The following is a 10,397-nucleotide window of genomic DNA, read 5'->3' as shown; positions in this document are numbered from 1 at the left end:
CAGTAAACACAGATAAGATCCTACTGGCCTTTCTTCTGCCAGGTTAGTTCCACAACAGCTTGGTTGATAGCTCCAGGTGATGGCTGGATCCGCGGTGGTGCCCTGAGGTCACAGGGCTGTGGTGGGGGCTGAGGTCCATGGAGCAAGGGACTAGGGGGGTTAGGAGCGCAGGCCTTGGACACTACCACCAAGAGGTGGGGGCGGGACTTGGGCGCTGCTGGTCCGGGGTCACACAGGTGCGGGCTGCAGGAGGGTCGCACAGTGGCGGGTAGTCTTCGCTCCTCTGGAGTTCCGCAGTGGATGGCTGACTATTGCTCTTCCTGGGTCTCTTCCCAGCCCGGATGGCCAGAGCTAGGGATTTTGAACACTTCTTCATGTGCTTGTTAGCCATCTGAATGTCTTCTTTGGTGAAGTGTCTGTTCATATCCTGTGCCCATATTTTAATTGGATTATTTACCTTTATCTTGTTGTGGTGCTCAAGTATTTGATAAAGTCTCATTATAAGTCCCTTACCTGATATATCATTACCAAATACTTTTTCCCACACTGTGACTTCCCTTTTTACCCTGTTGGAGAAGTTTTTGGATGTGGATAGGGATTTGATTCTTAGAAGGTCCCATTCATCTATTTTATCTTCTCTTGGTTGTAGGATTGTTTGATATCTTTACTGTTGCTTCCATGCTCATTGTAACTTTTAATACAATAAAATCCTTGGCTATTTCAATACTTTTCACATTTTCGTTTTCCATTTATCGTTATTAACAACTGCAACCAGTCCATTTGTAAGGGATCTTGTTTTATTTTGAGTAATCTTTAAAGAATGTAGTCTATTATCTTCATCAGAAAGTTCATCACGTCCTTTTTAATTTCAACAAGGAAGATTGTGTCATCTGCATATCACAGTATGTTAATGAGTGTTCCTCCAATTTTAATGTGGTGTTTTTCATGCAGCACATTTTATTGCATTATTTACTCAGCATACAGACTGAATAAATATGGTCAAAGTGATAAAACCATGCAATATCTACTATTGTGACATGCGATATCATGTAGACAATTCCCTCTCAGTCTACGAACAAGTTCCTTATGAACCTAATTAAATGTCCTGGAATTTCCATTCTTCATACTATTATCCATAATTTTTTTATGATCTTCACAGTTGAAAACCTTTGTAGAGTTAATGAGACACAAGCCAACACCTTTTGAGTATCTGTTTTCAGCCATGATGCATCTGACATTGCTAATGGTATCCCTCCTTCCACATCATCTTCTGAATCTAGCTTGAAATGCTCACAGTTCCCTGTCAATATATTACGGCAATCATTTAAATAAAGCTTAAGCATAACTTTACTTGCATAGCATATTAATAATAAATAAGTATATATGTTTTTCAGTCAGTTGGCCAGGTAGCATTCTTAGATGGTCACTTCTAGAGAATTTTTTTTTAGTTCATTCTGGGTAGTAAAAGCCATTTCGGGATTGGCTGATAATTTAAGGTCAGTTTTAAAGGCAGTTCAATTTAAAGGCAGTTTAATTTAAAGGCAGTTCAAGTTCAACCTTCAGTGCCTTGGAAGAAGGCTTGGTGAAATGATTCTGTAAAGATTACAACCAGTAAAACTCTATGGAGTTGGGTCAGTAGATCAACTCTGTAACACACGGATGGGTCACCATGAGCTGGGGGTTAACAAGGTGGCAGCTAATAATAACTGTTGTTGTGAAAAGATAGATAGATAGATAGATAGATAGATAGATAGATAGATAGATAGACAAATAGACAGATAGGTAGAGGGGAGCTCTGGTGACCTAGTGGATAAGGAGTTGCCAGTCCACTGGCAAGTGGTTCAAATCCACAAGCTGCTCCTTGGGATTGAGATAGGAAATCTCCTTTTGTGAGTTTTATAGCCTCTGAAAACTCTCTAGGGAGGAGAAGAGGTCAACTATAAGTTGATTCTGACTTGACTTCATGCACATAACATACAGATAAAAGGTTTTATGCAGATAGATTAAAACTATATATTAATATATAATAAAGGGTTTTTTGTGAATATACAAGTTTAGATGGAAATGTTAGGTAAGAAGTTATTTCCTGTTGATGAGATTATTGGAAACAATTATTTTACCTCCTTTCAGTTTTTATGTTTAAAATTATATTTGCTATTGTTAGAAATTATTGTTGTTGTATGCCATTGAGGCAGAACCAACTGTGGACCCTCCAGCAGGTTTTCAGAGTTTGTAATTGCATGAGTGGAGATTGTCTCTCTTTTCCCCCTGAAGCAGCTGGTGGATTCAAATTACATGCCTTTGGGTTGGCAGTGCAACTTCTTACCTCTAAGCCACAAATTATTGTGTTGTTGCTAGATGCTGGTGAGTCAAGCAAACTCATAGCGACCCTATGAACAAAAAATCTGAACCCTGTTCTATCCTGCACTTTCCTCACACACAATAGCCCACTGCAGGAGTCATAGTGTCAAACCACCTGGTTGAGGGTCTTCCTCTCCTATGCTGACCCTCCACCCTTCCCAGCATCATGTCCTTCTCCAGGGAATGGCACCTCCTAGCAACATGCCCAAAGTATATGAGGTGAAGTCTCATCATTCTTGCCTCCACAGAGCACTCTGGCTGCATCCTCTCCAAGACATATTTGTCCATTCTCTTGGCCATCCATGGGATTTCAGTGCTTTTCTCCAACACCACAGCTCAAAGGCATAAATTCCTTTTCCTTATTCATTGTCTAGCTCTCAGAATCATAGCAAGTGGTTGGAAAGACTGCTGTTTGAAACTAAAGTAAGATGTTAGTTTTCAAACTAACATCACGACTCCTCAATAATTTGAGAGGTCCCTAACTGCAGATTTTCCCAGTGCAGTGTGTCTCCTTATTTCCTGACTGTTGGTACCAAGGGTGTTGGTACCAAACAAGATGAAACTGTTGACAATTTCAATCTTTCCTCCATCCATCATGATGCTGTCTATCAGTCCAGTGGTAAGAATCTTGGTTTTCTTGATATTGAGATACAATCCATACTGAAAGCTGCATTCCTTGATCTTCTGCAGCAAGTGCTTCAAGTTCTCCTCACTTTTAGCAAGTAAGGTTGTATCATCTGCATAATACAGGTACTGATGAATTGTCCTCCAATCCTGATGCACACTCTTCTTCATAGAGTCCAGCTTCTCAGATAATTTTCTCAGCATTCAGATTGACTAGGTATGGAGAGAGAATACATCCCTGACTCACTCCCTTCCTATTTCCAAGCCATGCAATGATCTCCTGCTCTGCTTGCACAATAGCCTTCTTGTCCAGGTATAGGTTCCACATGAGATAATAAAGTACTCTGAGATTCCCATTCCCCTATATTATAAGCATACTCTTGGCATGTTGCTACGAGGGGCTATTCCTTGAAGAAGGACATGATTCTGGAAAGGGCAGAGAGTCAGCAAAGACACTCAATCAGGAGGATTGACCCAGTGACTGTTGCAATGGATTCTTGTGTATCAGGAAGTATAAGGATGGCACAGGATGAACAAGGTTCAGATCTTTTGTTCATAGGGTCACTATGAGTCATGCTTGACTCGACGGCACCTAACAACAACAACATATCCATATAGTATGTGTTGTTGTTGATTTCTGTGGGGTTGAGCATGACTCATAGTGACCCTATGAACAAAAGACCTGAAGCCTTTCTATAACTATCACTGTTCCTCAAAGTTCATAAAGTTTCAAAAGGCATGTTGTTTAGTGTAGTCTCTAGAAATAGTTATGTATTTAATATATATTGTTGTTGTTAAGTACCATCGAGTCGTAGACAACTCATAGTGACCTAATGAACAAAAGACCCGAACCCTTGTATAAGTTTTTTTTCTCTAAGTTTATAGAGTTTCTGGTGGCAAGCTATTTCGGAAGTGGATGCCACTCCTGTTTCCATGCCTGTTTTACTCTGGTAGCTCCACGAAACACTGTCCACCATAGGTAACCATTATCAGTGTCACAGTGTTTAGCATTATAACAACCATGAGCTACGTCTTTACACCAAATTGACTGACCAATGCTATAGCACTTAGAAGAATGTTTGACCAAAGCAATTAAAACCAGGCCTGAGGGCCTCAGAAATATGATGTCATTCTGGAGACTAAGTTTCACCTGATCCATGCTATGGTCTTCGCAATTACTTTCTATGCATCAAAGAGTTGGACAATAACTTAGGATGATAGAAGGACAGTTGATGCCTTTGAGTCGTGGTGCTGGGGAAAAGTATTAATCATACTGTGGACTGCAAGGAGAACAAGTAAGTCTGTCCCAGAGAGGGTGAAAACAGTTTGCTCTCTGGAGGCAAGGATTTTGAGGCTTTGCCTCACATACTTTGGGCATGGAGGGAACAATCCTTGGACAGGGGCATCATGCTTGGATGAGTGGAGGGACAGCTCAGGAGAGGAAGACCCAGGATGAAATGGATTGACTCAGTAACTGGAGCAATGGGATTAGGTCTGTCAGAAACGATGAGATTGGCTCAGGATAGGGCAGCTTTCAGAGCTAATGTATATAGTGTCACTATGAATTACAGGTGACTCGACGGCTCATACAACAACAACAACAACATGTTTATTCGTTATCTATTTAGACACACTTATTTAGGGATAAACAAAATCATTTTTAGGTGTAAATCAGTACAACCCTTTAATCATAATTTTGGAAATTCTATGTCAAATGTGTTAATGGTTGGTTACCCATGGTGGACAGTGTTGGGTGAAACTCCCCAATTAAAACAAGCTTGGAAGCAGAAGCGGCATCCACTGCCATAATAGCTTGCTTCCAGAAACCCTATGAACCTGGAGAGAGGATGAGAGACACACAAGTGTTGAGGACTCTCCTTCATAGGGTCACTATGAGTCGCCTGTGACTCAATGGCACTTAACAACAACAACAACAACATTAGAAACTATAATGCACTTGCTGAAAATGAGAAAGACTAAAATGCTTGCTGCTGAATATTAAAGAATAGTCTTTTATATAAATTACATCTTAACACCAAGAAAACAACAGTCTTCACTATTGGACTACTAGGCAACATCATGAGAGATGAAGAAAAGGTTAAAATTGTCAACAGTTTCATCTTTCTTGGATCCACAATCAATGCTAATGGTAGTAGCTATTAAGACAACAAAAGATATGTTTTGTTGAGAGAATCTTCTGTCTAGAACACCTCTCCAAAGTACTAAAGGGTAATGATGTAAGTTTAAAGACTAAGGTGTAACCAGTCCAAGCCATGGTCTTTTCAATTACTTGCTGTGCTTCTCAAAGTTGGACAGTTACTAATGATACCAGAAGAAAAAGAGATTCCTTTGAGTTGTGGTGTTAGAGAAGAATTCTGATTATCTAAAGGACTGCCAAAGGGACAAATAAATATGTCTTGGGGAAAAAAGTACAGCCAGGGTACTCCTTGGAGGCAAGGATGGTAAAGCTTTGTCTCACATGCTTTGGTTATGTTGTTAAGAGAGGGCACTCCTTGGAAAGAGATATCGTGGTTGGAAAGGTCAGGGACAGAAAGGAAGACCCTTAAGAGGATAAGTTGATATAGTGATTGTAACAATGGGCTAAAGTATGCCAGAGGTGTTGAGGATTGCTTGCTGCAAAAGATCAAAGACTACAGTCTTTAATTTGGATTGAATTTCAACATCAAAAAGACAAAAAGTCCCCACCACTGGACTAATAATCAACATCATGATAGATGGAGAAAAGATTGAGACTATCAGCAAATAAATCCACCTTAATTGAATCCACAATCAACACCCTTGGTACCAGCAGTCAGAAGGTCAGACATTATATGGCGTTGAGCAAGTCTGCTGTCAGGGATATCTCCAAACTACTGAGGAATAATGACATCAGTTTTAAGACTAAAGTGTGTGTGTCTGATTCAGATCATGATATTTTCCATAACTTGCTGGGAAATGAATAAGGATGACAAAAGAAGAACTGATGCTTTTAAGCTGTAGTGTGGTGAAGATGAGTAATGAATATTCTATGAAGTGCCAAAAATCCTCCACAAAAAACTAATCCAAAAAACCCTGAAAAACAAAACATATATGTCTTGGAGAAAGTACAGCCAGAAGGCTCTTTGGAGGCAAGGATGGCTAAGCTTTGTCTCACATGTCTTGGGCATGCTGCTAGGATAGGCTATTTCTTGTAAAGAGATGTCATGCTTGGAAAGGTGGAGGGCCAAGAAAAGAGAGGAAGACCTCAATGAAATGGACTGACACAGTGACTGTAGCAATGGGCTAAAGTCTGTCAGAGATGATGAGAATGGCACAGAATAGGACAAAATCCAGATCTGTTGTTGATCTGAACTGAACTGTGTTGCTATGAGTTAGACTTGACTTGATGGCACCTAACAGCAACAAAATCTTATAGGAGAAAAGGGTAGAAAAATAAAGAAGAGAGATTTAAAATGACGCAAGAAACAAGAGCCAGAGCAGAGTGTTAGTACTTTGGACCCAGGCTCTCTCCTGATAACATTTTGTAGGAAGATTGATGCCAGAATACATGGATTTTGCCATGGGACAGTAGGCCTACCGAAGTTGAAAGGGGAAAAGGACCTCCCCACAAGGGTTAAGAGAGTGAAAAAGGCTTCTCTTGTTGTTGTTGTTGTTGTTATGTGCCATCAAATCACCTGCCACTCATAGCAACCCTATGTACAACAGCCTTAAACCCCACTCTATCATGTGTCAATCTCACTGTATCCGATACACCTACTTCTATTACCCCAGTCACTGAATCAATCCACCTCATAGAAGGTCTTCCTCTCCTATGCTGTCCCTCCACCCTCCCGAGCGTGACGTCCCTTTCCAAGGACTGGTCCCTCTTTGCAACATGTCCAAAGTATGTCAGATGAAGCTTCAGAATCCTTGCCTGTCACAGGGACCTTGGCAATGGGGTCAGATGTGTCAGAGGCAGTAAGGTTGGATCAAGGTTGGGCAAAGTTCAGAGCCATTTTTCATAAGGTCACTATAGGACAAGAGTTTCTTGATCTAAGTATACATTTCAATGAGCGCAATTATGTGTTCTGAGATCCTCTCTCTTCTCAATGTTAGCCACAATTTGTGATGATCCATGTACTCAAATGCCTTTGCATAGTCCGTGAAATACAAATAGACATTCTTCTGGTATTCTCTACTGTCAACCAAGATCCATCTGATGTCAGCAAATACATCTCTGGTGCCATGGCCTGTTTTAAATCAGCTTTAATTTCTAGCAGTTCTCTCTTGATGTACTGTTCTAGCCGTTAGAAATAGTCTTCAGTAAGATTCCACTATCATTTACCTTTATGCACAAACAATCAGAGTCAAAGAGGAGGAAATACAAGACTTCCACCAACTGTTATAATCTGAAAACGATTGAACATGCAACCAAGATACATTAGTAATAATGGGTGACTGGAATGCAAAAGCTGAGAACAAAGAAGAGGGATCAACAGTAGGAAAACATCAACTTGGTGACAAAAAGAGGCTGGAGACAGAATGATAGAATGTTGTACAATCAATGATTTATTCATTGCAAATACCTTTTATAAGAAACACAAACCGTGACTATACACTATATGGATCTCACCTGATGGCTTATACAGGAATCAGATTGATCATATCTGTGGGAAATATCTTAAGAGAAACTCAATATCAGCTGTGAAAACTAAGCCATGTACTGATTGTTTAAAAGACCATCAGCTACTCATATGCAAGTTCAAATGAAAGCTAAAGAAAATAAAATCCAATCCACAAATCGAAATCTGATCTTGAGTCTATCCCTCCTAAATTTAAAGACCATCTCAAGAAAAGACTCCAGGCCTTCAATACTAATGAGCAAAGACCAGATGAGCTGTGAAAGGATATCAATAATATTATCTGTGAAGAATACAAAAGGTCATTACAAAGATGGAGGAAGAAGAAAAGACCAAGGTGGATGTTAGAAGAGACTCTGAATATTGCACTAGAGCACTGAGAAGCCAAAGTCAATGGTAGAAATCAAGATGTTAAGGCACTAAAGCAGAAGATTTCAAAGGACAGTATGTAAAGTAAAGCAAAGCAAAGTATTACAATGAAAAGTGCAAAGAGCTGGAGTTGGAAAATCAAAAGAGATTAATTCACTCAGCATTTCTTAAGCTGAAAAAACTGAAGAACAAATTCAAGCCTCGAGTGGCAATACTTGAAGACGCTGTGGGCTGAATGTTGAATGATTAAGGAAGCATCAAAAGAAGATGGAAGGAGTACATAGAGTCATTACACCAAAAAGAATTGGCTGACAGAGAAGAGTTTTATGAAACAACATATGATCAAGAGCCTGTGGTGATGGGGGAAGTTCAAGCTGCTCTGAAAGAACTGGTAAAAAGCAAGGCATCAATAATTGACAGCATACTAATAGACATATTTCAGTAAGCAGGTGCTGCCCTCAATGTGCTCACAATGTTTTGCCAAGAAATCTGAAGGACAACCACCTGGCCAACTGATTGGAAGAGATCCATATTTACTCCCATTTCAAAAAAAGGTGGTCTGCCAGAGTGCAGAAATTAGCGAACAATACCATATGCAAGCAAGATGTGTCAAGACAATTAAATTTACTCAAGATAGAGCAGGGCTCAGGGCTGCTATGAGTTTCAAGCAACTTGACGGAACATAACAACAACAACAACAACAGCATTTTGTGTCCATGGCTGCTATGAACCTGTGACCGGCTTAGAGGAGTTCAACCAGACAGTAGAGAAGCACAATGGCAAGACTATTTTGCCTACTTTATGGGTTTTCTGGACACCGAAAGGAAAACCTGGTGCTGACTGTGTGTGACCTGAACCAGTCGTTCAAGGGGGTCTGACACATACTAGTGAAGGATGTATTTTCATCTACTGCCAAATAGGAGAAAAACCTTACTGGAAAGATTCCAACAATGATTTCAGAAAAAAACAAACAAACCTGAACATAACCGCAGTGCCTGTTGTTGTTGTTGATTGTCGTTGAGTTGAGCACGACCCTATGAACAAAAGGCCTGAACCCTTTCCATAACTATCCTCATTTATCCAAGTTCATAGAGTTTCCAGAGGCATGTTGTTTAGGAAGTGGATGCCACTCCTGCTTCCAAAAACTGCAGTGCCTAATTTGTAAATAAACTAGAAGGGAAAAAAAATCCCAAAAAATGAGGGGTTCAAATCCACTCAACTGTGCATTAGACACAAACAAACCAAACCAAACGAAACCAAACAAAACCCGCAGTGCCTACACCACTTAAATATTGAACACCTTGAAAACTGGTAGTATCTGAGTGTTTACAGGTCAGCCTTGTGGAGACAATGTTCTTTAAAGATTAAGATTTAATGATGACAGATAGTACCTTGACTTCTTAACCTTACACTAGAAAAGGTATACATGCTTATTAAATAAACAATGATGGTAAAAACCAAAACAACAATAAGGTTTTGTTTTGCATGTGATATTAATATATTGTTCAAGAATTTTCACCCTCTGTTGATCATCTTTTTTGTAATCAGAATAAATATAGATCTCTTCCAGTTTGTTGGCCAGATAACTGACTTCCAGATTCCATTATTAGATATCTACATATTCCAAGGTAGGACCAGACCTTGGATAGGGACATCATGCTTGAGAGGGTGGAAGGACAGCGCAAAACAGGAAGTCCCTCGATGAGACGGATTGATTCAGTAACTGGGGTGATGGGGGTAGGTGTGTCAGAGACACTAAGATTTACATAGAATAGAGCAGGTACACAGGGTTGCTATAAGTCAATGGCACATAACAACACAACTACATACTGTGATGGCCTAACAGTAAGAAGCTGTGCTGCAATTCCAAAAGCATGTAGTTCAAATCCACCAGCTGCTCCATGGGAGAAGGATGGGTAAGCAATCCCAGAAGTGATTTACTGTCTCTGAAAACCTGCCAGAGGCTTAGCTATGGGTTGGTTCCAACTCAACAGTATAAAAGAACAACATAATATATGATGATGTTCTGATTCCTTATAAATATCAGAGAAGCTAAGTTACGCACAAGAGTATAGGATTAATTTTATGTTTTGCATGCCACTTCATATATTTTTTTGCAGTTGTTACAATTGTACAAGCTTATGAGAATTATAAATAGAAATATAGAAAATGCTTGTAAAGTGAAAAAATAAGATTCACAGTTTTGTGCAATTATTACAACATTGTAGAATAAATACGTGTGGTTTAAAGGGTTCTAAAAAGAGAAAAATACTAAGATTAGCTATTATTGTTGTTGATTGCCATCGAGTTGAGCACGACTCATAGTGACCCTATGAACAAAAGGCTTGAAGTCCCTCTTCAACTATCGACATTTATCAAAGTCTACAGGGCTGCTGGAGGCATGTTATTTAGGAAGTGGATGCC

General features: G+C 39.7%; 1 pseudogene; it reads left to right on the top strand.

The window, feature by feature from the left end:
• The window catches only part of LOC102860008, a 37,557-nt pseudogene extending 28,216 nt beyond the window's left edge, over positions 1–9,341 (top strand).
• The last annotated feature ends 1,056 nt before the right edge of the window (positions 9,342–10,397 follow it).

This window comes from Elephantulus edwardii, unplaced genomic scaffold, assembly GCF_000299155.1.
Source record: "Elephantulus edwardii isolate Elephantulus edwardi_28Jun2011 unplaced genomic scaffold, EleEdw1.0 scaffold00140, whole genome shotgun sequence".
Taxonomy (NCBI): Eukaryota; Metazoa; Chordata; class Mammalia; order Macroscelidea; family Macroscelididae; genus Elephantulus; species Elephantulus edwardii.
The sequence above is the reverse complement of the archived record's forward strand: the minus strand, read 5'-3'. Positions and strand labels throughout refer to the sequence as shown.